This window comes from Lepidochelys olivacea (assembly GCF_965140295.1).
Source record: "Lepidochelys olivacea isolate rLepOli2 genome assembly, chromosome: 4".
In the NCBI taxonomy this organism is placed as follows: domain Eukaryota; kingdom Metazoa; phylum Chordata; order Testudines; family Cheloniidae; genus Lepidochelys; species Lepidochelys olivacea.
The window spans coordinates 47,385,954-47,411,456 of NC_140414.1; the positions used below are offsets into that span (position 1 = coordinate 47,385,954).

The following is a 25,503-nucleotide window of genomic DNA, read 5'->3' on the forward strand; positions in this document are numbered from 1 at the left end:
CCTTAACTTCCACGTGGCACTGCTGTGTGTCCCTGGTGTAGCCTCTGCCCTGTGAGATTTTGGCAAATATATTTACATTTCTTCTTTTGAATCAGAGTTCTGTCTGCGCAGATTCTTCTCCCCATACAGCAATCGGATCCAGTGTCTCCCTTTTGCTCCATGCTGGAGCTCGTTTGTGATTCTGGGACTGCATGGTCACCTGTGCTGCTGAGCTTGCCACGCTGACCAAACAGGAAATGAAATTCAAAAGTTCCCAGGGCTTTTCCTGTGTACCTGGCTAGTGCATCGGTGTTCAAAGTGCTGTCCAGAGCTGTCACAATGGAGCACTCTGGGATAGCTCCCGGAGGCCAATACCGTCGATTTGTGTCCGCATTACCCCAAATTCGATCCAGCAAAGTCAATTTTAGCACTACTCCCCTCGCCGGGGAGGAGTACAGAAGTTGATTTTAAGAGCCCTTTAGGTCGACAGAACAGGGCTGGTTGTGTGGACGCAGTCATTTTTAAATCGACCTAACGCGGCTAAATTCTATCTAACCCTGTAGTGTAGACCAGGCCTAAGGGTTGACTGGTATAACTATTTTTGCATAAAATCCCACCCCTAACTTTAGTCCATAGGCTTTTGCTGTGCCTTAAGTGATCACTTTTAGACATGGGCAAAAAACAATTTTTTGGTTTGCTGGCATTTCTGAAAAAAAAAAAAAAATTGGGTTGAACCGAAAATGACATTTTTCAAAAATTTTCAATTGAAGTAAAAAAGAGGGGGAAAATTGAGTTGAAATGAACCAAAATGTTTTGGTAATGTCAAAAAATTAGTACCTGAAAAAAATTGTTTCAATTTTGAGAAAAGGAAAGGACTGCAAAACAGACAAAAGAGGTGGTGTTAGCGTCTCCCTTCTAAGCTTTAGCCCAGGGAAAAGTGAGACATGAGCTCCGTTCCCCCTCTGTCTGATGTGGAGAAGAGTTTTGAACACAGGTCTCCCACATTGCAGGAGAGTGCAGTAGCCACTGGGCTGTGGAATATTCTCAATTGCTCTTCTTAAACCTGTTCCACTTTTTATAAACAATTAAATAGTCATTGGAGCAGGAATTTGAACTTGGGTCTCCTACATTTTAGGTGCCTGCTTTAACTGCCAAGCTATAGAGGTTTTTCCTCAGTCTTGTTCCTTAGCCCAGTGACTATTCATTGTTGTTCATAGTGGCACTTCACAGTCATTCATGAGGACATTAAACTTGGTGTGGACACTCTTAGGGCTTGTCTACACTGGCCATTTACAGTGCTTCAACTTTCTGGCTCAGGGGTATGAAAAAACACCCCCTGGAGCATAGCAAGTTTCTGCGCTGTAAAGCACCGGTGTAGACAGTGCACCAGCGCTGGGAGCCGCGTCCCTCATGGAGGTGGTTTTTTTGGCTTTTTTCTTTTTTTTTTTTTTTTTAGAGCTGTGTTGCGACCACACAAGGCACGTTAAAGCAGTTCCAGTGTAGACTAGCCTTTATTCAGAATTAAAGAGGCCTTAATTTGATTTAGTTTATCCACTTCTCAAGTGAATTCTGACTTTTGGTTTCTACACAGGGGTTTGATGTGGTTTATCTAATCCACTTTAAATTAACACTTTTAGGTAATTTGGATTAATTTTTCTGAGTGTCCCAGTGAAGACCAGCCCTAAATTTGGCCCTTAGGGATTTCTGTAAAGCTTGAAAATAGCTGAGCTCTGGCTGGCACAGGCCAACCATGTATTTTTATTTGCAGTGTAGACATACCCTCTGTGCTAAATAGATTGGGGCAGTATGCTCAGAACTACTCCTGTGCAGAAGGCTCAGAGCTAGATGTCAGCTGCAGCCATCACACCTCCATTTGGGAAAGGGAAAGTGCCACTGGATGAAGAGCTAGGAGGAAGCCATGTGTTCTAGTCTCAGCTCTTCCACTAACTTTTACTTCTGTTCACAACTCTTACAGATAAGGTCTCATGTAGAAGGCAGACAAGTATCAGTCACCTGTTTTGCTAGTAAAGTAAGTGAGAAGTTGCACAAGGTCACTTCTGGCAAAACCCAGTTATCTGATCTATCAGATATCATCTAATTAGTCACACGGCCTTTCAGAAAAAAATGTGCCTGACCTGTGCATTTGGTTTTGTTGCCTGTAACCAGGAGATCCCACGCTCTGCTTAAAAGCCAGGAATAGAAACCAGGATCTCTAATTCTTAACATTCTTCTGCTGCCTAGCAAATAGCTGTGTAAGCCACTAGCAAAGCCCCACACGTCTTGCCCTCATAGAGAATAATGGTCTGTTGTTGCCAATTGCTCTTCTTGTTCAAGTGGAAGAGGTCAGTGCTGTCGATCTGTTATCACTATTTGTGTTACCATAGTGTGGAGGAGCCCTAGTTACGGGCCCGGACCCATAGTGTTAGATACTGTAAAAACTCAGACCAAAAAGCCGGGTCCCTGCCCCCAAAGAACTTGTGGTCTTGGGTTCTCACATGGCAGATGTCCCATTCCAGGGATCAGTATTGTTTCAGATGATGGAATCCCCCCCCCCTCCCAGTTTGCTTTTAAAAAACCTAGAAAATTATATATCAAAAATATGCTAAAAGAAGGGTAAGGTTGCAAAGTCCAGCATCAGAAGTTAGGAAATGCCTGAATTAAGGCCACCTGTGCAACCTAATTTGAACCCTTTGTGCATATGCATTATGATAGTGTCTTTGATTTCATGATCACATACTATTTGTTCTACAGGATTACTTAAGAATGAATGTAGCTCAGTGAAAATATTGACTTCATGTGCAGCAACAGTCAAAAAGCATATAAAATGTTAAGGTGAATTAGGAACAGAATAGAAAAGGGTTTTACATAAATCAATACTATGCCTTCACCTGGAATGCTCTGGTTAGGTCTAGTCACCTCCTCTCATAAAGAATACTGTGGAAATGGAGCAAGTTCAGAGATGAGCAATGAGAGTGATTGGGGAATCAAGGAGAGATTGTAAACACTGAGGCTATTCACCATAGATAGATGAGTAAGAGGGATGAATGTGTACAAAATAATTAATTCCCCAAATTAATGGAATAAGAAAGGAGACTGGGAATGTGTAATTCATCATTTCTTCTAATACGAGAGCAAGGAGACACTAAATTAAATTGAAAGATGGCAAATTCAAAACTGGTGAAAGGAAGTACTTCTTCACAGAAGGCATGATTAATTTATAGAAATTATTGCTATGGAATATTGATTAGGCCAGTAGCTTAGCAGGGTTCCAAAAATGATTTGATATCTATGTGCATAGCAAGATTATTCAGAAGTATAATAAAAAAAAATTAAAATAAGTTTTGAAACGGATATAAATACTTCAGGGCATAAGCCAACCTCTTATAAATAGAACTAGGATGAAACTTTTAAGGGCTTATTTATTTCAGAATCATTAAGTAGATTGGGTAGGTGCTTGCCCATGAGCATACTGTGCCCTGTTTGATGGAAGAGAAAGGTCTGGGAATTATTATCATTTAGAAAATGCAAATATTTACATGTTATCTTTGTCAAAAAGAAGGTGCCAAATGAGATGTTATGGTTAAGGCTACATTTTAGTCATGGGTATTTTTAGTAAAAGTCACAGACCGGTCGTGGGCAGTAAACAAAAAGCCACTGCCCATGACCTGTCCATGACTTTTACTAAAAATACCCATAAATAAAATTTGGGCGGGGGGGGGGCTGCGAGTGCTGGGGGAGGTGGCCTGGGGGACCCTGCTGGTGGCGGGGCTGGTCAGTGCGGCTGGGATCTCCTGTTGCTGGAGAGGGGTTGGTGAGGTTCCCTACCCAGCTCCACATCCCCGCAGCTCATAGGCGGCGGAGGGGGCTCGGTGGGCTGCTCCCACCACAAGCACCGGCTCTGTCACAGCTCCCGTTGACTGGGAACCACAGCCAATGGGGGCTGCGGGGGCAGGGCCTTGTAGGTGCGAGCAGCATGTGACACTGAGCCCCCCCCCCAGCTCCTTCACTACTTAGGTGCTGCAGAGCCGTGGGATCCGGGGAGCCCCTCTCCCCTAGGTAAGCCCCCCAACCCCTTCCCAGTCCCCTGCCCCTTCCCACACACCCAGACTGCTGCTGCTGGCCAACTTGGGCAGCCCCAGAGCCAGTAGCAGCGGCTGCAGAAGTCATGGAGGTCGCGGAATCCGTTACCTCCGTGACAGACTCACAGCCTTAATTATGGTAGAAGACAGATCGGAACACTTTAGGTAAATACTGAATAATGAGACTATTCCTGCAGTGTTGACTGCAGGATTTTCTATTCAGAAGCAATACTTGTTTACATAACCCTATACAAAAATAAATTTTATAGTGTTGGTCCTACAAAATATCACAGAATGCTTCCTTGCCATTTATAGGAAGTGCATGCAAATATCAGTAAGCTAGAGAATATAGTATATTCCACTAATAATGTAGGAATTACAAAGGTAAATACAATTTCAACTGTATGGAAAGTGCTTTCTTTCCTAGGATGGGAATTTTCTCTCCTATAGAAAGTGACTGTAGCTGTCTATTTTTTTTGTTTTGTTTTGTTTCTTTTTCTGTGTTCAGCTACTGTATAAAGATGACCATCGAAATGTTTTGTTTTTGTTTTAAAATGGTGCTTTTAAAATTGCTTCTTTATGTTGCATGAAAACCTGAAGGCAAAAATATTTTTCCTCCCTTCAAGTATCAGAAGTGTGTGTCTGACCTGGTGTTGCTGGAGGACATCCAGACCGTCTCAGATCATATATGTTGTGGGTCTTACTCTCACCGTTAATTAAAGGGAGCTGAGGAGTTGAATTTCTCCAAGATATTCATTGGCCATTGTAGTGAAATAGCTATTGACAAATACTAATAGTGGAGTTATAAATGGTCTTTCACTTTCTTGCACTGTCATGGCACGATTTCACAAATTCCTGTCACTATATCAGAATTTCTAATGAACAGGAAAAGCAGAAACCACTCCCTCCCTTCATTCATACTTGGACATTTTCAAATAGCAATACTTACAAAATGCAAATAATGAACACTGAATTATGTATGTCTGCTCGGTTGCTAGACTGAGATCTGATTCTCAGTGTTTTAGTAGTGTAATTCTTCGTGTCTTAGTGCTACTTATTAACCTTTACCTCAGCTTTTAATATTATCTGTTTCACTTTATCTCATCTATTTCACTTTAGCGTAAGAGAGAAAGGGAAGAAAAAAAGACGGCACACGTGCAGGGAAAACCTTATGCCTGTGGAGCAGATTACCTCCGGGATATGAAGTTGAAATGTTTGAAACGCCTTATGAGTTTGGCAGCTTTCCGTTTGCTTTCCCTTTTCCTTCCTTTCTTAGTCCTCCAGTAATAGCTCCCTTGTTCCTGAAGAACAAAACCAGCACTTAGTGGTCATTCAGAAAGACTCATTAAAAACAGGAATGGAGTAATTGTAAACAGGCCCACCCCCCTTCCATTCTAGCCTAGGGCATAGCAGTCTTATGTTGTCTGGCTCCAGACAATTTTTTGGGGAAAATGAACAAGAGTCTTTGGAAGTTAAAATCCTTCTTTGACAGTTCTTAGTCTTAGAAAACTAAGAAAGTAAATGAATTTTTATACAGTATTAATATTTGTTAAAAAGGACACTCTTCTGCTGATACACTCATCTCCCTTTTATAGTAAATCCTTTGCAAGTGCAGGATCTTTAACAGTTGAAGGCCCAATTGTGACTAGAGTTGCCAAGCGTCCGTTTTTTGACCGGAATGCTTGGTCAAAAAGGGACCCTGGCTACTCCGCTAAAAGTCCAGTCGATGGCGCAGTGGGGCCAAGGCAGGCTCCCAGAAGTGGCCAGCATATCCGGCTTCTAGGCACAAGGGTGGTCCCAGCAGCTCCGCGCACTGCCCTCACCCTGAGCGCTGGCTCTGCAGCTCCCATTGGCCAGCCAATGGGAGTTGCAGGGGCAGCAAAGGCTGCACAGTGTGCTGCCTGGCTGCCTCTGCACTTAGGAGCCGGACATGCCGGCCACTTCCGGGGGCTGCCTGAGGTAAGCGATGGGTGGCTGGAGCCTGCATCCCTCACCCGAGCCTGCACTTCAACCCCCTGCCCCAACTGGGAGTCCCCTCCTGTACTCTGAATCCCTCATTTCTGGTCCCACCCCGGAGCCCGCACCTCCAGCTGGAGTGCCCTCCCCACCCCATCCCAGCCCCCTTCCCCAGCCTGGTGAAAGTGAGTGAGGGTGGAGGAGAGCGAGCAACAGAAGGAGGGGGGATGGAGTAAGCGGGGTGGGATCTTGGAGAAGTTTTTGTGCAATTAGAAAGTTGGCAACCCTAATTGTGACTGTTTTCCTGTGGACATGGGTAAAGGCTATTTATTAAAGTGGTGATTCATTTACTAACAATTATCATTACTAGTAGGTAATCAATAAGTATTTCAGGCTGATTAACCTGTGTGAAGACCAAGAATTAATGGCAGTGATATACTTTGTGGGAAGTAGCAGCAGTTTGCTGGCTAAATGACATTTGCTGGGATTATTATAGCACTGAGGCATAGATCTTTTATTACATAATTATGGAAAGGGTCTTTTGGTCAATTTTTTTTTTTTAACATCATTGACTCTCTGTAGCTGAGGAGATCTTGCAAACAATTTCTGGTTTATCTTTGGTACCGATGTTCTGTAATTACTGGACTAAATTCAGCCGTGGTGAAACACTGCTGATTTAAATTTAGCTGCCTGTGTGTGCCAGGACTGAACATGGCATTCTTTATTTTATTTTATTTGCTTCATTGTGCAGTTACTGTCTTCTCATTGACCACTATGTCTGCTACCACATATATGTCTCTGTCGCTAACAGAAACTAAAAGTGAGCATGTGCGCACATTTGCCAAAGCCCAGAAGTGGATTTAAAATTTCTCAGCATACCTTAGATACATGAATATACAAGGGGAAAAACAAATGCAGAAGTATTTTAACTGATGGAGCAGATTTACTGGAAAACTTTATCTTGTACAGGTGGTCATCACTGACTGACTTGCAGCCAATCATTAGCACTTATTTCTTGCTGTCAATAAATCCATTTAAGGATTTTTGCAGAAGGGAACATGTTAATAATACCTTCCATATACTTAACTATATTGATAGCATCTATACTGGTATAAAAAAACACTTCACAACTACAGAATTGTCTGTTTCAAGAGCAATGTTAAGGTGCAGGCAGAGATTTTCACTGCTAAAAGATGCAGAGCTCAGGTGCAAATGCCACTAGGAACCAATAGCAGTTTTGTGTTACAAACAAAATGTCTTTGTTTATGGGGAAAACCAGCGTTATTAAAAGCAAACTAAATCCATCCAATTTATTGACTTCAGTAAATTATTGGTAGGAAATAAAACTGTTAACGTACTGATTACATGAGGAAACATTTATTTTGCTTAGTTTCTATTCATCCTCTATTTTAGTAAAATCTCACAGTTACTGTTTTCGTTTTCAAAAGCTAAGGACGATGGAAGGGGAAGGCATGTGGCAGGACAGTATGTACATGTTCTCTTTATATAACAAATCCAATGAGACAATTTTTCTGTGTGGAGTGGCTGGATTGATAGAATGTGGCATGGCTTCTTTCACCTGCAGCATAACCTCATGGTTGAAGACCATATAAATGGTCTGCTTAAGTGATAGCTATATCATGGGAAGTCGTGCGTATTTATTGACTCAGAGCTTCACACCTGTTCTGTCATAACTACTTCCTCTCAGAATGTGGGGAAAAGAATGAAGTGCTCTACTTTCTTGCAAGATTGCCAGAGGCATTATGTCTGTGAATCGGAAAAACTTTTAAGTTAAACATCTACATTAAAGAAATCCACTTGTAATTTTATAGTTTACTCTGTGCACTTACACATTTTTAAAATGGCTTAGTAAATGGAATTTCTGTAACGTAATAAGTTATTTTAAATATTGTTTGTTTCAAGTGCCGTAGTTTTTACAAATTTTACTGTAAATGAAAAAAGTACATTCTGTAAACATGATTTTTTATATTATTTTTTTAACCTTTGATTAGTTAAGTAGACTTTGACTATGGAAATTTCGGGCCTAATTCAACAAACAGATCTGGCTTCAGACACTAACTGTGGAATATGTATATGAATATGTATGTGGTTATATATTCATTGTGAAACTGGGGTCAGGTAGGATGGGAGTGGTAATAGTTTACTTTACAATCTCAAATTTTTTTTTACATAAAACGTAGCTTGATGTTTCTGCTAAGCCTGAAATTATGAACAATGGTAATGTTGCCAACTCTTACATTTTAGTGAGGGTCTCACAATTTTTCTTGAAGTGCCCCATCCTTAAGTCCTGTGATTAAGAAGCTCAGATTTTTTCTTAAAGTAAGTTTCTAGGTCTCCTGGCTGTAGCAGAAAGCTTAAAAATGTGATTGAGTTCATCCTAATGGCTCAACTCATGTTTTTTGAATACTTAGCAATCCCGATATTAATATCATTAGGCTTTGGAGTCAATGCCCCCATTGAAATGAAGGAGGGGCAGTTCACACTTTTCTTAAAGTAATTGTTTTTATCTGCAGATCCAAGAAGAGAAATATGTTTCCATAGTGCTGGAGGGAGGCAAGCAGCAGTAATCCTCTGCAGAGGAAATTAGTATTCCTAGATATGTTACGATGCAAAGGTCTATGGGGGGTTGACAGAATAGCAGAAGCACGTGCAGTGGATCTGCAAACAGTGGTGAAGTGCTGGGCCAGAAGCACTGTGTGTGAGGTAATGCAGTAGGACGTGATGGCTTTTCCTCATATCCAGGAATATCATTGACAACCCTCAAGCATCAAAGCCAGCTGGGCTGGGGACTGTCGTTTAACTCCATGATTAAGGATATGAGTACAAAGCAGTTTGGAGGTGCTTTTTGTTGTGGGTAGACAGACACCTGCTAACTCTGCTGGAGCGAGTGCACTAAAAATAGCACTGTGGCTCTAACAGCATGGGCAGTTGCTCTGGCTAGGCACCCAAGTACAGTTCCGCCTGAGCTGCCAGCTATGCTGCTATTTTCAGTGCACTAACAGGGAGCAAAAACAAGTCTGGAGGTTCACGGTCTAACCAATGGTTACATGCAATTGGCAGACAAGAGATTTATGGGAAACTTCAAGGACAGGAAGAAGGAGAACGAGAGAGCTTGATAAACTAACCATTTACTTTAAAGCACGTGGTATTAAACTAAAATACATTGTTTCAATTTAATTCAAAAATGCGGCTGAGGGAAGCGGGGCAGTAACAGAACAGAAATTTCCATTTTATGAGTTGCAGTGTATACCGACAATAAAACGCTCAGAGAGCAAGCAGAGTGGTACTTTCCCTTTGTGCTCTAATCCTAGCTCGCCTTACAGCTAGACGGAGAATTGGAACAAGTTCTCTGGTCTGCTAGCAAAGCTTCTGTGTAAATACCTTTGCTTCCTGATCCTCATGAGCCCCAGCAGCTCTGTTAATGTCTGCAAATAACTTCAGTAGAGAAACCTCAGAAATCATACTGAGGTGAAAGGATTAATTAAATATTATAACACCTGGTTTTTTGTGGGGGGATTAACTCCCTATGTTCTCCCCAGTTAGATTTCCAGGTAGAATTGTATTCTAATCTGATGCGAATTGACCACAAAATGCTAGTGTTTTTAGATTACTGGACACAGTGTCTGCACTGCTATTTTTAGCTCGCTTCCTGCTAGCGCAAGTCTGTGTACTGGGACTGGGACTTTAAATTTGGGACTAAAAAGAGAAGAGGCCCTGGTTGCTAGCAACCTCCAAACTGCACTTGGACATAGTGCAAAGGAGGGGCTGCAGAGAACCAGCTGTGGCTTTCTGATTTAGAGTGCCTGGCCCTGGTGAAAGTTAGGGCTGCACAGGGGCAATAAAGTGGCTTTAGTGGACCAGGTAATCTGGCCCAGAATGTCTAAAATAGAAACCACTACACTCTGAAAAAATTCCCTTGTACATTTATGGGTGTTTATGAATTTTCAGGCTTCTGCTTACATCCAGCCACAATTTCTGAAAATGCCATTAAAAGAAGCAAGTATCTCATGTATAAAACAAAAATATTGGTATACATTACTAACCCATTGACATACTTCAATAATTTGAAGCGTGCAACTTCCCCAAGGCATCTTTAAATAACACAGCCTGTGAGATGCGATTGAAGTACTGCAGATTAATTCAGAATGTGATATTTTTCGTATTTCTGTGTTTGGGCACCATCTTATTAGTTTTGACTTCCACAGTTGACAGTATTCTCAATAGCTTCCATGATGGACAAACATACAGGTGATCCTGTCCACTAGAAGAGTTATTTCCGATCAGGTCTCCCATTGAGGAAAAAAAATACTAATTTTTTAAAAAACACAGGCCATGGAAATTATATCAATGTGTAGTTACTTTTGAAGTGATAAGTACTGTAGTGTTACTAAAGCTCCCTTCCTTTCCTTTGTTCTGTCATTACCTAAAATGAGATTGTTGTTTTATAAACAAGTGTTCAGCATTGGGTGCAAGATGAAAGCAAAGCCAGGAGATTAGATTACATTATCAAGGGAGAGACAAAGGATGATGCATTGAGAACAGGTCTGCTCTAAACCACCAGGTAATTGTCAAGCTCCATAATTATAAAGGGGCAGACTCTCCTTTCTAATGTCTGTTTTATATGTTAGACATGATTAAAAGCAGATAATTTATTTGAGAAGGAAGTTAGGTACTTTGTTTTTTCCAGATTGTTGTTGAAACAAAAAAGCCACGAAGATGTAGCAAGGGCACTGGTAGCACATGTTTCCTTTGGAAATTGTTCCACAATTCTGAGAGGCTTGAACTCCAAATCTCTTGGTGGTGCTGATATAAAAATCATTTTGAAAGTAAAGCACAGGGTGTGCTATAGGGAAAATTGCTTTTACCCTGGGTCATCATCAACTTACTACTGGGGGAATTCTGCGCAAAAAAAAAAATAAAAATTCTGTTCACACTATTTTAAAATTCTGCCTATTTTATTTGTCAAAATACCGCAATATCATCACTTTGGTTTCAATTATTTTGGTCATTTATTTAAACTACAATAAAATGGATGAAGAAGGGGAGTGGGGAGCATTGGAGGAAATCCCCAAACCCCATTTCCTAACAGTAATGTAACTAGGTTTGACCCTTTATTTCTAGTTATTAGTCAATAAATATATGCAGCCAGATTCTCAGGGTTACATCATAGATAAGGCTACATTTTAGTCACAGGTATTTTTAGTAAAAGTCATGGACAGGTCACGGGCAGTAAACAAAAATGTATGGCCTATGACCTGTCCATGCCTTTTACTATATACCTCTGACCAAAACTTGGGGTAGGGCAACCCAGGGGGGCACTACAGGTGCTGGGAGGGAGTTGGCGGGGCTTTGGTAGGTTCCCTACCTAGCTTCTGGGAAGTGGCAACCTCCAGTTCCTAGCTCCACCTGTGGGCAGGGGCAGCACATGGAGCTAGGAGCTGAGGGAGGGGAGTTTCTGTATCCCTTCTGGGGAGCCCCTCACCAGGTAAGCATCACCCCACACCCCCAATCCCCAGCCCTGAGCCCTCTCACACCCAAACTCCTGCTGCTCAGGGTCAGGGGGGCCTGAGACTGCCCCAGAAGCAGCTGGTGCGACTCACCCAGGGTGCCGGAGCTGCTCAGGCAGCTCCCCGACCAGCTGTATAGGCCACTGCAGAAGTCATGGAAATTCACTGAATCCATGACCTCTGTGACAAACATGGAGCCTTAATAGGCAACTGAAGAGCAAGTAAGGCCTGGGGAGTCAAACTCGCAATTTATATTGGCTGCTGACCATCTCCAGGAAGGTCAGTAGCAAACAGTTCATGGAGCACATTTTGGTAGGAAGTTTTTTCAGTCCAAAAATTTAGACTAGTTTTAATCACTAAAGCACCATAAGCATTTATAAGGCCATATTGTCTATTACACCACTCTGGCAATGTAAAGGAGCCTTAAAACTTTTACATCTGCTTTATGACTCCTGGGGGAATTCACAAAGACAATGGGAACAATTCACTAACCAGGCAGGCTGCTACATTCTGCTCTGCCTGGGAGGACAGACCCTGCCCCACACCTACCTCCTCAGAAACACCCCGAAGCCCTGCCTCTCGACGCCGAGCATGCTGCATTAGTGAGCGAGAGGGACAGAGTGTCTCTGTGTCTCACGTGCATGACTGCCTGGCATGATTTACATCTCAATCAGCTGCTCCAGTTCCCAAACCAACCTACCTGTGCTGCTGGGAAGGGGTGCATGACCGCTCTTGCAGCTTCCCTTTGGTTCTCCGTCCGAAGTCATTTTTCTGCGGGGAAGCAAATCTGCAGGAGACATGAATTCTGCACACATGTAGTGATGCTCAATTCCCCCAGGAGTATCAGCTTTTCAAAACAAGAGGCTATCTGCCAGGGAGAGCAAGTGGGTCTGGCTAAGATTCAGTGATATCATTAGTGACAAATGGATGTGTAGCTTTACATGTAAGCAGACAAAAGATCACTCCTGAGGATGTGACCCTCTAGTGCCTTAGTGAATCCACTGACCATCCCTGGCCTCTTTGCAGTAGCCCTCCCTCCAATATCAACATAGGGCATTCATTATAGGTGGAGGAGAGTAAAGGGTGTCCTAAGGAATATGGTTTAAAATGGTATGTATCCTATCACCTCTTCAGTGTTTAATGCTGAGTAGTTGGAGGACAGGAGACCAAGTTAAGGCATGGCTCTGCACCTCCATTGCCATAATCCAGTAGGGTAAAGTGATTCATCTTGGCATTCACTTTAGGTTTTTGCAACTAGTTTTACGTTACAGATGTCTATACTGCTAAGAACAATATTGCTTTGCTTGTGTTGTGCTTTTCATGTGAGCATTCCAAAGTGCTTTACTAATAGAAATTAAATCCTACGACCTCCCAGTAAGGTAGATACGTATAATACACATTTTTAAAACGTAAGATGAGTTGCTAAGAGGCTCCAGAAATAGAACCTAGGGGTCCTGACTCCTAGTGCCTTGCTTCAATCACTCAAGTCACATTTGCTCTGTGTTTCTCTGTTAATCTGATTGTAATGCCAACTTTTCTATTTGTTTCAAAACAGCATCATCTTCTTCATGTGCTGATCCCTATGTGTATTCCACTGTGGGTACTCATGTGCTCCATGGACCCAGAGCCAGAGAATTTTGAAAGCTGTTTCCATTGGTCTGCACGTGTGCCCTGGCTCACTTAATGCCTCCAACCAAGAAGATAAAGGGCAGAGAGGACCGACTGTCTCTCCCGTTCCTTTTCACTGCTGCATGGTCCAGGTCGGAACCTCCAGTGTCCAAAGCTTTGGCTTTCTTTTTTATCCATGAAAATATATTTATATATCTCTAAATAGTTTTTTTAATTCTAGAGTTTTAAAGTTTTTATCTGATAGTTTTAGTGGTTTGTAGTTAGTCTCCCCAACCTGGGGAATACTGCCCCCCCCCCTCCATATGTCGTTTGGGTACTGGGCTCTTCCTTGCACCTGCCTCCTATTTGGGTACTACTTGTCAGTCACCCACAGTGGACTACACATAGGCTCCAGCAAACGAGTAGAGTGTTATTTACCTTACAGTAATGGGAGGTTGTTTGAGATGTGTGGTCCCTATCTGTATTTCACTACCCATTCTCCTTTCCCTCTGCTTTGGATCTTCTCTGGTTCTCAGTGGAGTAGGAACTGGAGTGGCAGTTGGTTCGCCCCACCCTTTATCTCCTAATTGGAGGCATAAGGTGAGCCAGGGCACATGTGTGGACTCGCGGACATGGCTTCCAAAATTCTCTGGGCGCATGGAGCACATACATACCCACGGTGGACTACAGATAGGGACCACACAACTCACATCTCATTACTATGAGGTCAGTAACATCCTCTTTTTTCCCACTTAAAGAACTCATAACAGCAACCTTTCCACATACATTGATGACGAGCACAAAAGCAGGAAGCTAATTTAAGTATTTTTTCCTTTCATATTTTGTGTGTTTAGTCCACCCTAATATAAAACTTTTCAGTTTTAATGTAAGCACATTTCATGTCATTTCATATTATAAATGGCTTCACTCCATCCCTGTGGCATGGGAGGATCTCAGAAGTTAACAAAAATGTTTACATCTCTGTTCTCAAATGCAAATTTCCTGAGTGCTTGCTTCCCATTTTACATTCTCCACATTGTAAAGAGTTGAACTCCGTCTCTTTTTCTCTTTGGTAAAGCCTGAGGGAAATAAAGAGAAAATAGGATAGTCAATTGCTCATTTATAGCTCAGTTGGTAGCAGTAGCAGGCCAGAGGTTTGTGGCTATTTGTGGCAGTTGAACTTGGGCGCCTTTCCCAGTGTTGACTCTGATTTGAAGAGCTGGGAACGTGTGGAAAGGAAGGCTGAGAAATCTGGATGAGATGTATGTTAAACCAAAAATCTATGTCTGTCTGTACTTGATCCAGGGGGAAGTTAAAGCTCCCATGGCAAGAGCGGTGATAAGCCCAGCGTTCTCACCAGCTTCCCCTTTTTCAGTAAAATAGACCTCCATAAAACAAACAAGGCTGTGTGTGAATTACTGCTGACTGCTTAACAGCTGCTATCGTTACCTATACAGTACAGGGGTAGTTGATGGTGACGTTATTGTATAATGCCTTGCTATTCTTTGGATTTGACAGGCACTTTGTAAAACTAAGTGTAACCAATGGGTTCCAGACCATTTTTCAGATGGATTAGGCCTGGTTTTGGCTAACTATTATATTAAACCAGCAAATCTATGAGACACTGGGTCTAACTGTCAAAGCTATCTATTCATCACTGAAAGGGAAGCATATCCTTACTTTATACATAGAACAGTCTGTATTTGGTCTGTTTTCCTGACAGTCATTTACATTGTGGAAATTACAGCTTGATTATAATCTGTGTGTAAAAATTAAATCTTTAAAGAAAGACAATATGGTAGACAGCAACTGCAAATGTTTCAGGTATTCCCACTAACGTCTTTTACTGTCGTGTTTCATGTTTTGAGCTATGGTCATACAGTCCTGTTGATCTCAGCCAAACCTCTCATAACACACCTGACCAACTGTGCAATGCTAAACATGGGAAAGAAATCCTTTCTGATATCTGTACCGATCATTTTACACCCTGTAACATTAGATTTTATTACCCTTATCTTAGCAGGTGTACCAAGCTGTTAATATTTAAGGCAAGGTGGTTCCTTCCAGGTTTGATATCTCTTGTTGGATATGCAGTGGGACAAAATTAATCTCTAGTGCAAGCATGCTGACATGTTCTTTGCTAGTTGTTAAGGATTACTGTGCATCCAGAACATTTGTTTGTCCAAGTGTAAAAATTGCCTAAAAATGAAAGTCCAGGACCCCATATATAACATAATTGTACACCAGGGTTTAAGATTTAATTTTTATAATACTAAAACTCTAGTTATGTCTGTCTTCAGAATGAGAACCAAATGTAAACCAGTGCAATGATATCTTCCTGAATCCGCAGACAGGCTCAAAAAATAGATATTAGAGGTTTAAACTGTTAATTGTCAATTGAATGTTAATCCTGAAACCTAACAATGGAGAGTCAAATGTCAACATTAATTCACTGCTGTCAATTTTAGCAGAAATATTAGCCTCATGTCCTTTCTCTATAGTTGTTGGCTATAGTAGCACATATCGGGATGGAAGACAACCACAGCTAGTTGCAACATAGTGTTACTGGGAAGGGTATTGAAGAATGTAAGGCCTCTTCACTTCAGTTCTAAATCTCAGGTAGGGAGTGAATTACTCTGTACTCAGAAATACTGATGTGTTTCCTACATAGTCACAACACGACCAGTGTCCGCTACTTCAGACCCCTACTTAAAGCCTTGCATCAAACCAAGTTCTATTTGAAGTGGTTACCAAATTCCATTCTCAATGTGTGGGTGGCTTTTCTTGTTACTCCTTACCTAACCCACACCATGTACTGTTCTGTTCAGAGCAGCCCACTGTAATTTCATGGAAGTTAGCACAGTCCCAGACTTCACAGAATTTTCTTTTAAGTTGCACTTTTGTAATTGCAATATTACTACATTTTTCCAGTACAACTCATTCAGGGTGTGTTTTAGAGAGAAACACTGCTTGACAAACCATTGTCTCTGGAAATCAAACACGCCCACAAGATATTTTTCCATCAGGAACTATTGACTTAGTTCTCCCCTGCATCCTGATCAGCGAGAGAGATTGTAAAAGTAGGACGCTTGCAGTGAATAGACTGTTTTTTTGTCAATAGCTTTGTAACTGCCTGCCAGAGCTCGCCTGCTTTGTGCTGTCATTTGTTTATCATCCCTTCCTTCCTATGAAACAAAATCAAAGGGCTGACAAAGAAGCAAAGTACACGTTTGGGTAGGATTTAACAGTTTGAAGGCTGAATGGGTTCATAAGGATAATTTGGTGGTATGCATTAGTTTGTTCATACAGTTGGGGGTGGGAAAGTGGAACGATCTGAACAGTTGCTAGGGTGCCAACCTCTGAAGTTGAAAAAACAGTAGGGCACTCATCTGTGCAGTGGATACATTATCATAATTAAAGATAACGACAAAGCTAAGCTTCTGGAACATTTATAGTAAGTCCTGTATTTAATGTAGGAAAAAAGGAATCTGACCATGTGAATTAGCTGTATCTTGTGTTATGTTAATGCAATATCATATGTAATAAGTTGGTATACGATCTTTGTTAGGACTATAGTTGCTAGTGGCATTGATACTTTGCATCTTGCAGTAACTGGAATTTTCCTGAGGACATTCAGGAATATATAGTTATTACGCATAGCAATGGTTGTCATTGTCACATGGAAAAAAAATCTTAAGTCGTTATAGTTTTAAGTTCTTTAAGATGTAAGATGACAACACTGAGAACTCTAGTTCTGTGTACAGAAAACAGGATTCCTAACACTGCCCTGCTTATATTCCTCAGCCTAGACGGGAAGCGATTACTTTTAGTAGCTGACAGTATGGCTGAGGTTTTATCTACATGGGAAAGTTTATCGGTAATAACCCCCTGTAATAAATTGGTTAGTCTCTAAAGTGCCACAAGTACTCCTTTTCTTTTTGCGAACCCCCTGTAGGGACACTCTTATTCCAGTACAAGAATAACTTTTTTGCAGGTTTTGCTTAAACTCTCTTCTGAGCAATGTAAGCAAACCTGAAGAAGCAACACTTATATTAGATTAAGAATGTCCACATGGGGGGTTTATATTGGTATAGCGATATCGGTTTACATTTATGCTTTTAGGTTATACAGGAAAAATTGTCCTGTGTAGACATGGCTCATTCAATCCTGCATCTCTTGTTAGGCAGCTCACAATTGTATCAGTTATAAGTGATAGTTTTAGTAATGATGTAAATTCCTGTCCACTAGTAAGGGAACCAAGCACCATCACATTTAACTGAACATCCATCAGATGATGATGACATTTGATTTCTACTGACCCTGGGCAAATTTAGATCAGTGACCTTAGAGATTAAGGGCTCCATATCCTATTACCAATCTCTTGAGTTGTCCTGTCCCCAGAACGACAAGCATGGTCACATGGGTGTTTTAAAATGTTGGACATTCAAAGGGGGAAACAGTATTTCAGTGTGCCATTTTCTTTTACAAAATAATTTGTTTTTTATATATAAATGACAGTAGTTCTGTGTATTATTACTGGAGCAACTCTGATCTTCATTTTCATACTCTAACAAAGATTTTATTAATGGAAATATTTTTAGGGGTCTGTTGTTTGTATTGCAGCAGCACCTAAGAGTCACAGAGATTGAAGTAGATGCCAATATTGCCTGTCTATCCCACAAAGACTTGAAATATTTGTTTATATCCTTGTTACCGGCTAAGAAAGTCATAAAAACCTCTATCACTTTCCCAGAGAAGAAAATTACTGTATGTTAGTAAGACATGCTTATGACATGAATAAGCACTAGTCTAGTAGGTGACACGAGAGTGACTGGGACACTTACTGCTGTTGTCAGAGACCCTCCCAGAACACAGAGTTTCCAGCATCAATAAAACAAGGCAAAGAGGTCCAGGAAAGTGAAATATGTTTTCTGTAGCAAGCCTTTGGTGATTATCAGTTGGTGATGAGCTGATATGAAATGATAATGCAAGAGTGGCTGTGGTAATTGTTGTGTTGTCTGTGTCTCAGGAAGAGGTGTGTCTGTTTCTTGCCTGCAGGAAAACTGATGACATGGTCTGATAGACAAGTGCTACGGAAAGACTGAGAGGAATTTATAGACACCTGAAGGCAATACAAGCCGATGATGAAAGGCGTTCTCAATGTTAGACACTAATTCATAGTGAAATGAAATCCTCACAAGGGCTTTGTGTCTGCAGTACAGCTTGCAAGGATGAAAGCCCACCTAAAACTTTCAAATGGTTGCAGATTGTAATTCACGTGTTTTTGGTGCTATAGTGAAGTTCACAGAAGAAAGTAAGAGTATTAATTAGGCCTTAACTACAAACTTCTTATTGTAACTCTTTCGTAAACATATTTTTCATTGCCTATAGCACTCTGTACTACCTTCTACCCTCATGCTTACCTGGTGACTTGATTTTATCTTTTTGTTTTCTTAAATATAAATCATTTAATACACTAATAACACCGAAGAATACTTCTGAAGTAGCTTAAAACACGTCTGGTACTAATTAGGTTAGAAATCTGGGAGTCTTAAGACTACTGTATCTGCAGCAAAAGAAACATTTTGTTCTGTGGAATAATGCACTCTCCTCCCCTCCTCCAATGTTTGATTTATCTAGTTCATCAAAAAAAATTGAAATTTGTCTACAGTAAAACTTACTTTAAAATGACCAGCAAAAATTGATTGCTTGGCAGAGGGGGGCAATCTAAGAATGTGGAATAGAACCATGTTCAGTACATTTTGGAATACTTTGGGGAACTTTCTGAAGAAAAGCGTTGTCTAGTAAGGGTCATCTCTTGTACAGTTTTTTCTTTCTTTTCTAAATGATTTCACAAATCATTTAGTGGTTGTTAAGGTGTTAGAACTATTGTTATTAAAATTGGTTTTGATCATAGATCATTGATATTTATTGCTGAAAAACAGCTTGAAAAACCGCTTCACTTATCAGTCTCCCATTAAATGATTATAAAATCTAAATAGTAACTAGAAGAGGAGAATCAACTGGTAGTCACAGATTTATAACTAATACATCATCTATAGAGGAGAAATACATCTTACACTTGACTCTGGATGGTTTCAACAATTCTTATAACTGCACTAAGGGCAGTGGAAGTTCTGATTTGTCTTGTATTTGCCTCTCAAAAACTTCATATCAAATATGTTCAGTTTACAAGTGAAAAAAGTGCTTTATTTTTTAAGCTGTCAGCCCTGCAAACTTAGCTTGGGATCTGAAACTCCATCTGTGTGGCATCACAATAATGTGGATTCTGTAGACCAGGTTTCTTCCTGGACAACTCCACTGTCTTCAAAGTCTACCCCCAGCTACTCATTTGCAATCTCAAAGAGTGGAAGATGAATTTGAACATATACTGTTATGCTGGAATTTAGCAAAAACTTTGCATTGAATTTATATTTCAATAATTGTCATAATCTCTATCTTTTCTCATGCATTCAAATACTAAGGGTTATTTTCTTTTCAATAAGCTATGTCAGTAAATTGGACTTCTTGCTGAGAATGACAAGCATTATTTGAGAAACAAGAATGGTCACATTTATGGTGGTGATATAACAGTGGGTATTTTACCAAAAATATTGGATTACAGTTACTGTAGTTTTGAAAGACAGGTCAGTTTATACATTATGCTTAAGCTACCTGAGGCTGTTCTGTAACCACACAATGCAATGCAATTGTTCTGTTTCCAAGTTTAAAATTCCACTGCCTTGTGAGTCCTTCTTTTTAACCACCTTGTTTGATCTCTGTCTTTGGATTAAATCTCTTCATTCACCATTTCACTCTTTTGAGCTAGTCTCTACCAAGCACTGTTTTCTTTCAAATCTTTCTCTGTCTTTGTCTCTTCCTCTTTTCCATCTCTGCTAACACTCTCTTGTCTTGTCACTCATTCCTTTTGGCATTGCCGCTCTATTCAACTCTTAAAGTTCTCTGCTGCTTTCAGCTGGACCTTTCTTCATGTTGTTGGCTGTATGTCCTTTAATAAAAAAAATATTTTTTCTCTACTCTTTACTTCTGCACTTGCCTCTTCCATCGCACTGCCTTCCCCTCTGTCACTAATCTTAGTGCGCGCCCCCACACACACACTAGCAACTTCTCGTCCTCTTTTTGTGAAACTGAGCATCTTTTGAAGAACATCTTCCACTTTCTATTCATTCTCTCATTCCTTAATTCTTCCTGCTTCTATTTTAAGTGACTTTATTTTCCACCTTGATCAGTTCTTGTACTATCATTTTTTCTCAAGCACTCTTTTCAGATTCTCCTCTCTACCTCTTACTGTGCTGAGTATATTGCCATTTAAAAAAAATCCACAATAAAACAGACAATGTCCAGCAAGATTTTTCCTCATCTCTTATCATTCCACACCATTCTCCCTTTCTTCCACCCCAGTTTCACCCCTTCTTTTTTTATCCCAATCTCTGATATCTCCATTCTGTCTGCTTATAATCCCTTGATCCAGATCCTTGTCCCTCTTAGCTCTTCCATTCATTCACTACCTCATCTTTAAACTTGGCTCCTTTCTGACTGATTACAACTGCACTGTTGTGTTTCTGTCCTGAAAAATGCTTCCTTTATTTCTTCTGCCTATAAAACCAGTGCCCCATTGGCTGACCCCTTTGTCTCCAAATCCTGGATCAAGCTGCCTACTCTCACTACCTAACTTGTTATTCTCCAACTTTTTCTCTGATCTTTCCTCCTTTTCCATTCCTATGAAACTGCACTTGCTCAGGTAACCTGACAACCTTCTAGCTAAGTGAGAAGGAAATGACTCTGATCTTACTCTTCTTTGAACTCTCTGCTGCCTTCAGATGCAGTTGATCACTTTTTATCATTTTAGCATCACTGTTTCTGTACTTTTCTTGTTCTCTTCCTACTTCACTGATTTCTTTAGTGTCATCTTAGTTGACTCCCCATCGTCTCCTTTTATTTGGCATTCCTGAGGGACCTGTCCTCAGCTCCTTCCTTTTTAATCAGTCCGTACCTTAATTTTTATAAGTGATTATTAAGAAGATTAATTTGGAGTGAAATGCTAAATTAAAAACATTCTTTGTTATTTTTATCAGTGAACTAAGATAAATCATAAATTCAAAAACTATAAATGTTTTTACCCTGAAAACAAAATAATTCAGGATCATAGAAGCAACTTCTCTGTTCCTGTTGGACGTAAAACCACACAGATGTTGGGAGAGTAAATAATCTCAGGACAAACTGTTTTGTAAAACATCATGCTTGTGCATGCTAGGAAGCAGTTCAGGGAGAAGGAGGAATGACTTTTCATTTTAGAGTAGACCAACAACTTCAGAGCCTTATAGGTTTTTTTCTGTCTCTCTGCTTTTTTTCTGAACTTCTCTCTGTCCCCACAATGTTTCTTTCTTTTCCAGTTGCTTTTTTTCCCCCTAGTGTTTTTTCTATCCTTTCCTTTCCTCAAGTTTCTTATCTTCAGTTGACATTTCCTGTTGTGTGTGTCAGACTATTCTTTGTTTTTCTGCAACTTTCTCAGTGAAGTTTGGTCTCTTTCCTCTTAACTTCCACTCTTTGTGACTCCCCTCCCATGATCTACACAGTTACTCCTCTTAAATAGAACTTCCTCAAGCTTCCTCACCTCTCACTAGTGATATTGTTTTGGCAACTAGTGTAAAGCCAATCACTGGTTGTCTCCAAATCATTGGTTTTTAATACGTCATCAGCTGTCTCTTGATGTGTTCCAGATCCTTTTCTAAAGTGAGTAATGGGTTTCTTTGGTAACCAGAGTAATGCTGCCAGCCCTGTGCCCTTCCTCTCCACTTCCTCCTTCCAGATGCAGTGAATTAAAACCAACAATAAAAAACAAAACAAAACAAGAAAGCGCATGTGATGGTAGAAGTGGCTCTGCAGCATTTCTCTGATTATTATAGAAAGCTTAATTGTCCATTTTATCATGGAGCATGTATACATCAAGAGGCTGTGCTAATGACGTTTATTAAAATAAGATCTGAGGCTGCTGTAAATTGGAAGAAGATCCACAGGATTGTACTTAGATATTTCTTTTGTCCGTTTTCTTATCCTTCCTGGTAGAACTGTTTGCAAAAACCATTTTGTGCCCATCCACAGCTTTCCATCCACTCCCAACCCAAACAGTAAAGTTACATTGTTTAATTTGGCAAGTGTTTCCCAAAAATACAAATTGTAAAGATGCACAAAAGTCTATTCTTATTTAATGCACATGTTAATGAGACAATGTGTTTATCAAGGGAAGACGATAGACCTTTTTACATATATCTTGTGGAATACATAATAATTTAAATTGGATTGGATTGAGGAAAAGATAATAAAAATTTATACTAGCATACATACACTATATTGAAGTTAGATTTTGAAGGGTTAGATTTTTATTAATAAATGTCAGTGTCAATTTCACCATACACCCAGAAATACAAATAAAATTTCCATCAATAATAAACTAAATGTATGGATTGGTAAATTAAGAAAAATGCTGCTTATGAACTTCTTAGTTTGATTTAAGGATATTTACTTTTGTTTTGACATGTGATATTGATAATTTGTGTTTTAATGTTTATAAAGCTTTAACTTATTTAATGACAATAGACATTGAGATTCAAAAATTGTCCGATCCCTCTTTGTCAGACCCACGCCCATGATTTCCCACAGCTGTGAACATTTAAATTGATTAAAAATGGTGGGGGACGGGGGACGCTCACATCACATAATTTTGCACAACAGTGAAAATTTAAGGAGATAATTGGAAAAATATTTAAAGATAAATATTGATATTATCTGTTGAAGTTATATTTTTTAAAAATTGGTTTCTATCAAACCTGATTGTAGTTGTCATTACCTTCTGTCCTATTGGATTAACATTGGTGTAGAATGAAAAAAGACAATTCTCCAGCTACAGTACAATGTCTAAATCACAGTCAAAACCTTATGACAAAATCAAACTTGAAATAAGTAAATCATTTTTGTTTTTATGGTGTTCTTAAAACTCAGATTTGGTTTGCATTCAGTATTTATAATGGTAAACATAAAAGCTTGCCTCTTTTGTCTTTATAGATGAATATAGATAAAGTTTTGTCAGTACTTGCAGTATTCCTCATACTTCCTTGTAACAACTGTAGGAAATTGGGAATACTTTGGTAATGTAATTTAGTTGTCTAAAATAATTGGCAAGCTTGAAAAGGTGACCGCTATAAATGTATTGTGCCAAACTCTGACACATTAGTGCCTGTTGATTTGATCTGAGGGCATATTTAGCCTAATTACCTAGATATGATGCTTTTGCCATGTCTCATGCCAACACTATGTGCTTTGTCTCTCTGATTATATTTTATGTATTAATGCTTTTCAATGTCAGTTTTCCAGTTAGTGAGAAATGTTTAAAAAGGTGGGGAGTGAGTCCAAGATCTCACTTGGAGCTTCTAGATGAGACCATACTACAAATAATAAATATTACGTTTACCAGTTCAATCTCTCTATATAAGACTTGAATGCTGTGTATAAAAGCAAGTATTCTCTGCCTTTGTAAAGGTAGATATGAAGCAGGCATGCTGAATTGTTTATTTGTATTTAAGTGCCTACCCATAGACAGCAAAGTTAGGAAATTTGAGCACTGGTGTTTTAGAGAAGTGCCATAAGATCTAATTTTTCATCCATTCCAGAATTTCCATTAGAGATGACCGAAAGGACCTAGAATTAATATTTGGAACAGTAAAATGTTGAGGTTATGGTTCTCATTTGCATAACTTGTTTTTCCCACAACTGCATGATGGAGTTGTTTGTGTCAGTTTTGTCCGTAAAGATGTTTGAGCATATGTATCCACTCATTTTGCATATGTGCTATCACCACTTTGGAGCAACTGAATTGATATTTCAGTCAGTGTTTTCCTCTTCGTGAATATGTTTCACATTTTTCCTTATTAATAAATTGCAAAAAGTGTTGTTACAGTACTATCCTAGTCTACCCTAGCTGAAACCACCCTAATTCCAGACAGAGGGGACCGAGGTGCTCTTGCTGGGGCTAGCCGATGGGGATTACAGGGACCCTCACAATTGAATCATGTCATGCCTTTGTATTGGGTTGTCTGACTGGTCACTTTAAGTAGCAGGGCTGGACTGTTGCCTCTTCTTTAAAAGAGTGTTGAGGGGATGCAGGGATTCATTTTATAATCTCTTAACACCCACCATGAATCCTACCCATCCACATATTCACAGGAGTGGAGGGATTAGTTGCTTGAGTGGGTTGTGTTAAGTTCCTTGAAGTTCATATGCTACTTGTTTTTCCTGCTACTCTCAGGAAGTGATATTGTGGTCTGCAGAATAATTGTTTTGTACTCACTTTAAATTCGGGGATATGACATAAGAAGAATGAGACTTGGGCGTGAATTTAACGTGCGGGACATACATTTCTACTGTGGTCACTTTTTTTAAAAGAAAGTCTGTGTGTTAAATTCACTCCGGTGTAACTTCACATCAGGGATGATTTTGACTTTGCCTATATAAGTAGACTCGTAGACTTGAAGGACAGAAGGGACCATCATGATCTTCTAGTCTGATCTCCTGCACATTGTAGGCCACAGATCCTGATCCACCCACCCACTCCTCCAATAGGCGTATAACCTCTTGCTGAGTAACTGTAGTCCTCAAATCTTGATTTAAAGACTTTAAGTTACAAAGACTCCACCATTTACTCTAGTTCAAAGCAGCAAATGAGCCATGCTACAGAGAAATAACCTGCAGGGTCTCTGCATGGGGGGGAAATTGTGTTAACAACTTTAAATTATTTGTTGTGGTTCAGTGTCACTTAGGCACATATATGAGTGTACAGTGGGGTTTATACATAGATGAAGGTGGAATATAGTCTCATGTGCATCTCGTTGCATGTACATCTCTGCCTAACTGAAATACTTTCCAAAATTCATGGATAGTGGGTAGGTAATAGAATAGTGCTTTCATGTAAGTTTAGTACTAGAGCTGTATAATGTGGGTCTCTCCTTTTTAAATTAGGAACAGTTCAAGCCAGGGAAATGACAGCATGCAACCTATACAGTTTATCCACCAACGGGTGCTTTTATAATTCCCTTTATACACAGGTGTAGCACTGAAGGAGTAAACTGATTCTGTCAGAAGGATGAGTATGACCACGATTTGTTTTATGTTGCCGAATGGTTTTTCACCCTTTCTTTATACCTGCTTACATTATATAAGGTTTATCTCCAATAAATACTGATGTGCACAGTTTCCTAAGTAAATTGTTGAGTGAAGGATATTCTGCCTCCGCTTTATTCTACCTGTTGCAGGTGACTGGGTTTTCATTTTTCCTTATA

The 25,503-nt window shown here is 40.0% G+C and overlaps 1 protein-coding gene across 2 annotated transcripts in view; it reads left to right on the forward strand.

Annotated features, from left to right (window-relative positions):
* Nucleotides 1–25,503, forward strand: part of AFG2A (AFG2 AAA ATPase homolog A) — a 328,486-nt gene that overhangs the window by 134,106 nt on the left and 168,877 nt on the right. The window contains exon 15 of one of the 2 annotated variants that reach the window (XR_014711280.1): nucleotides 13,098–13,302. The exons of the other annotated variant lie outside the window; for it this stretch is intronic. The gene's annotated coding sequence lies outside the window, so the exon portion shown is untranslated. The remainder of the gene's footprint in view (nucleotides 1–13,097; nucleotides 13,303–25,503) is intronic. 2 annotated transcript variants of the gene reach the window in all.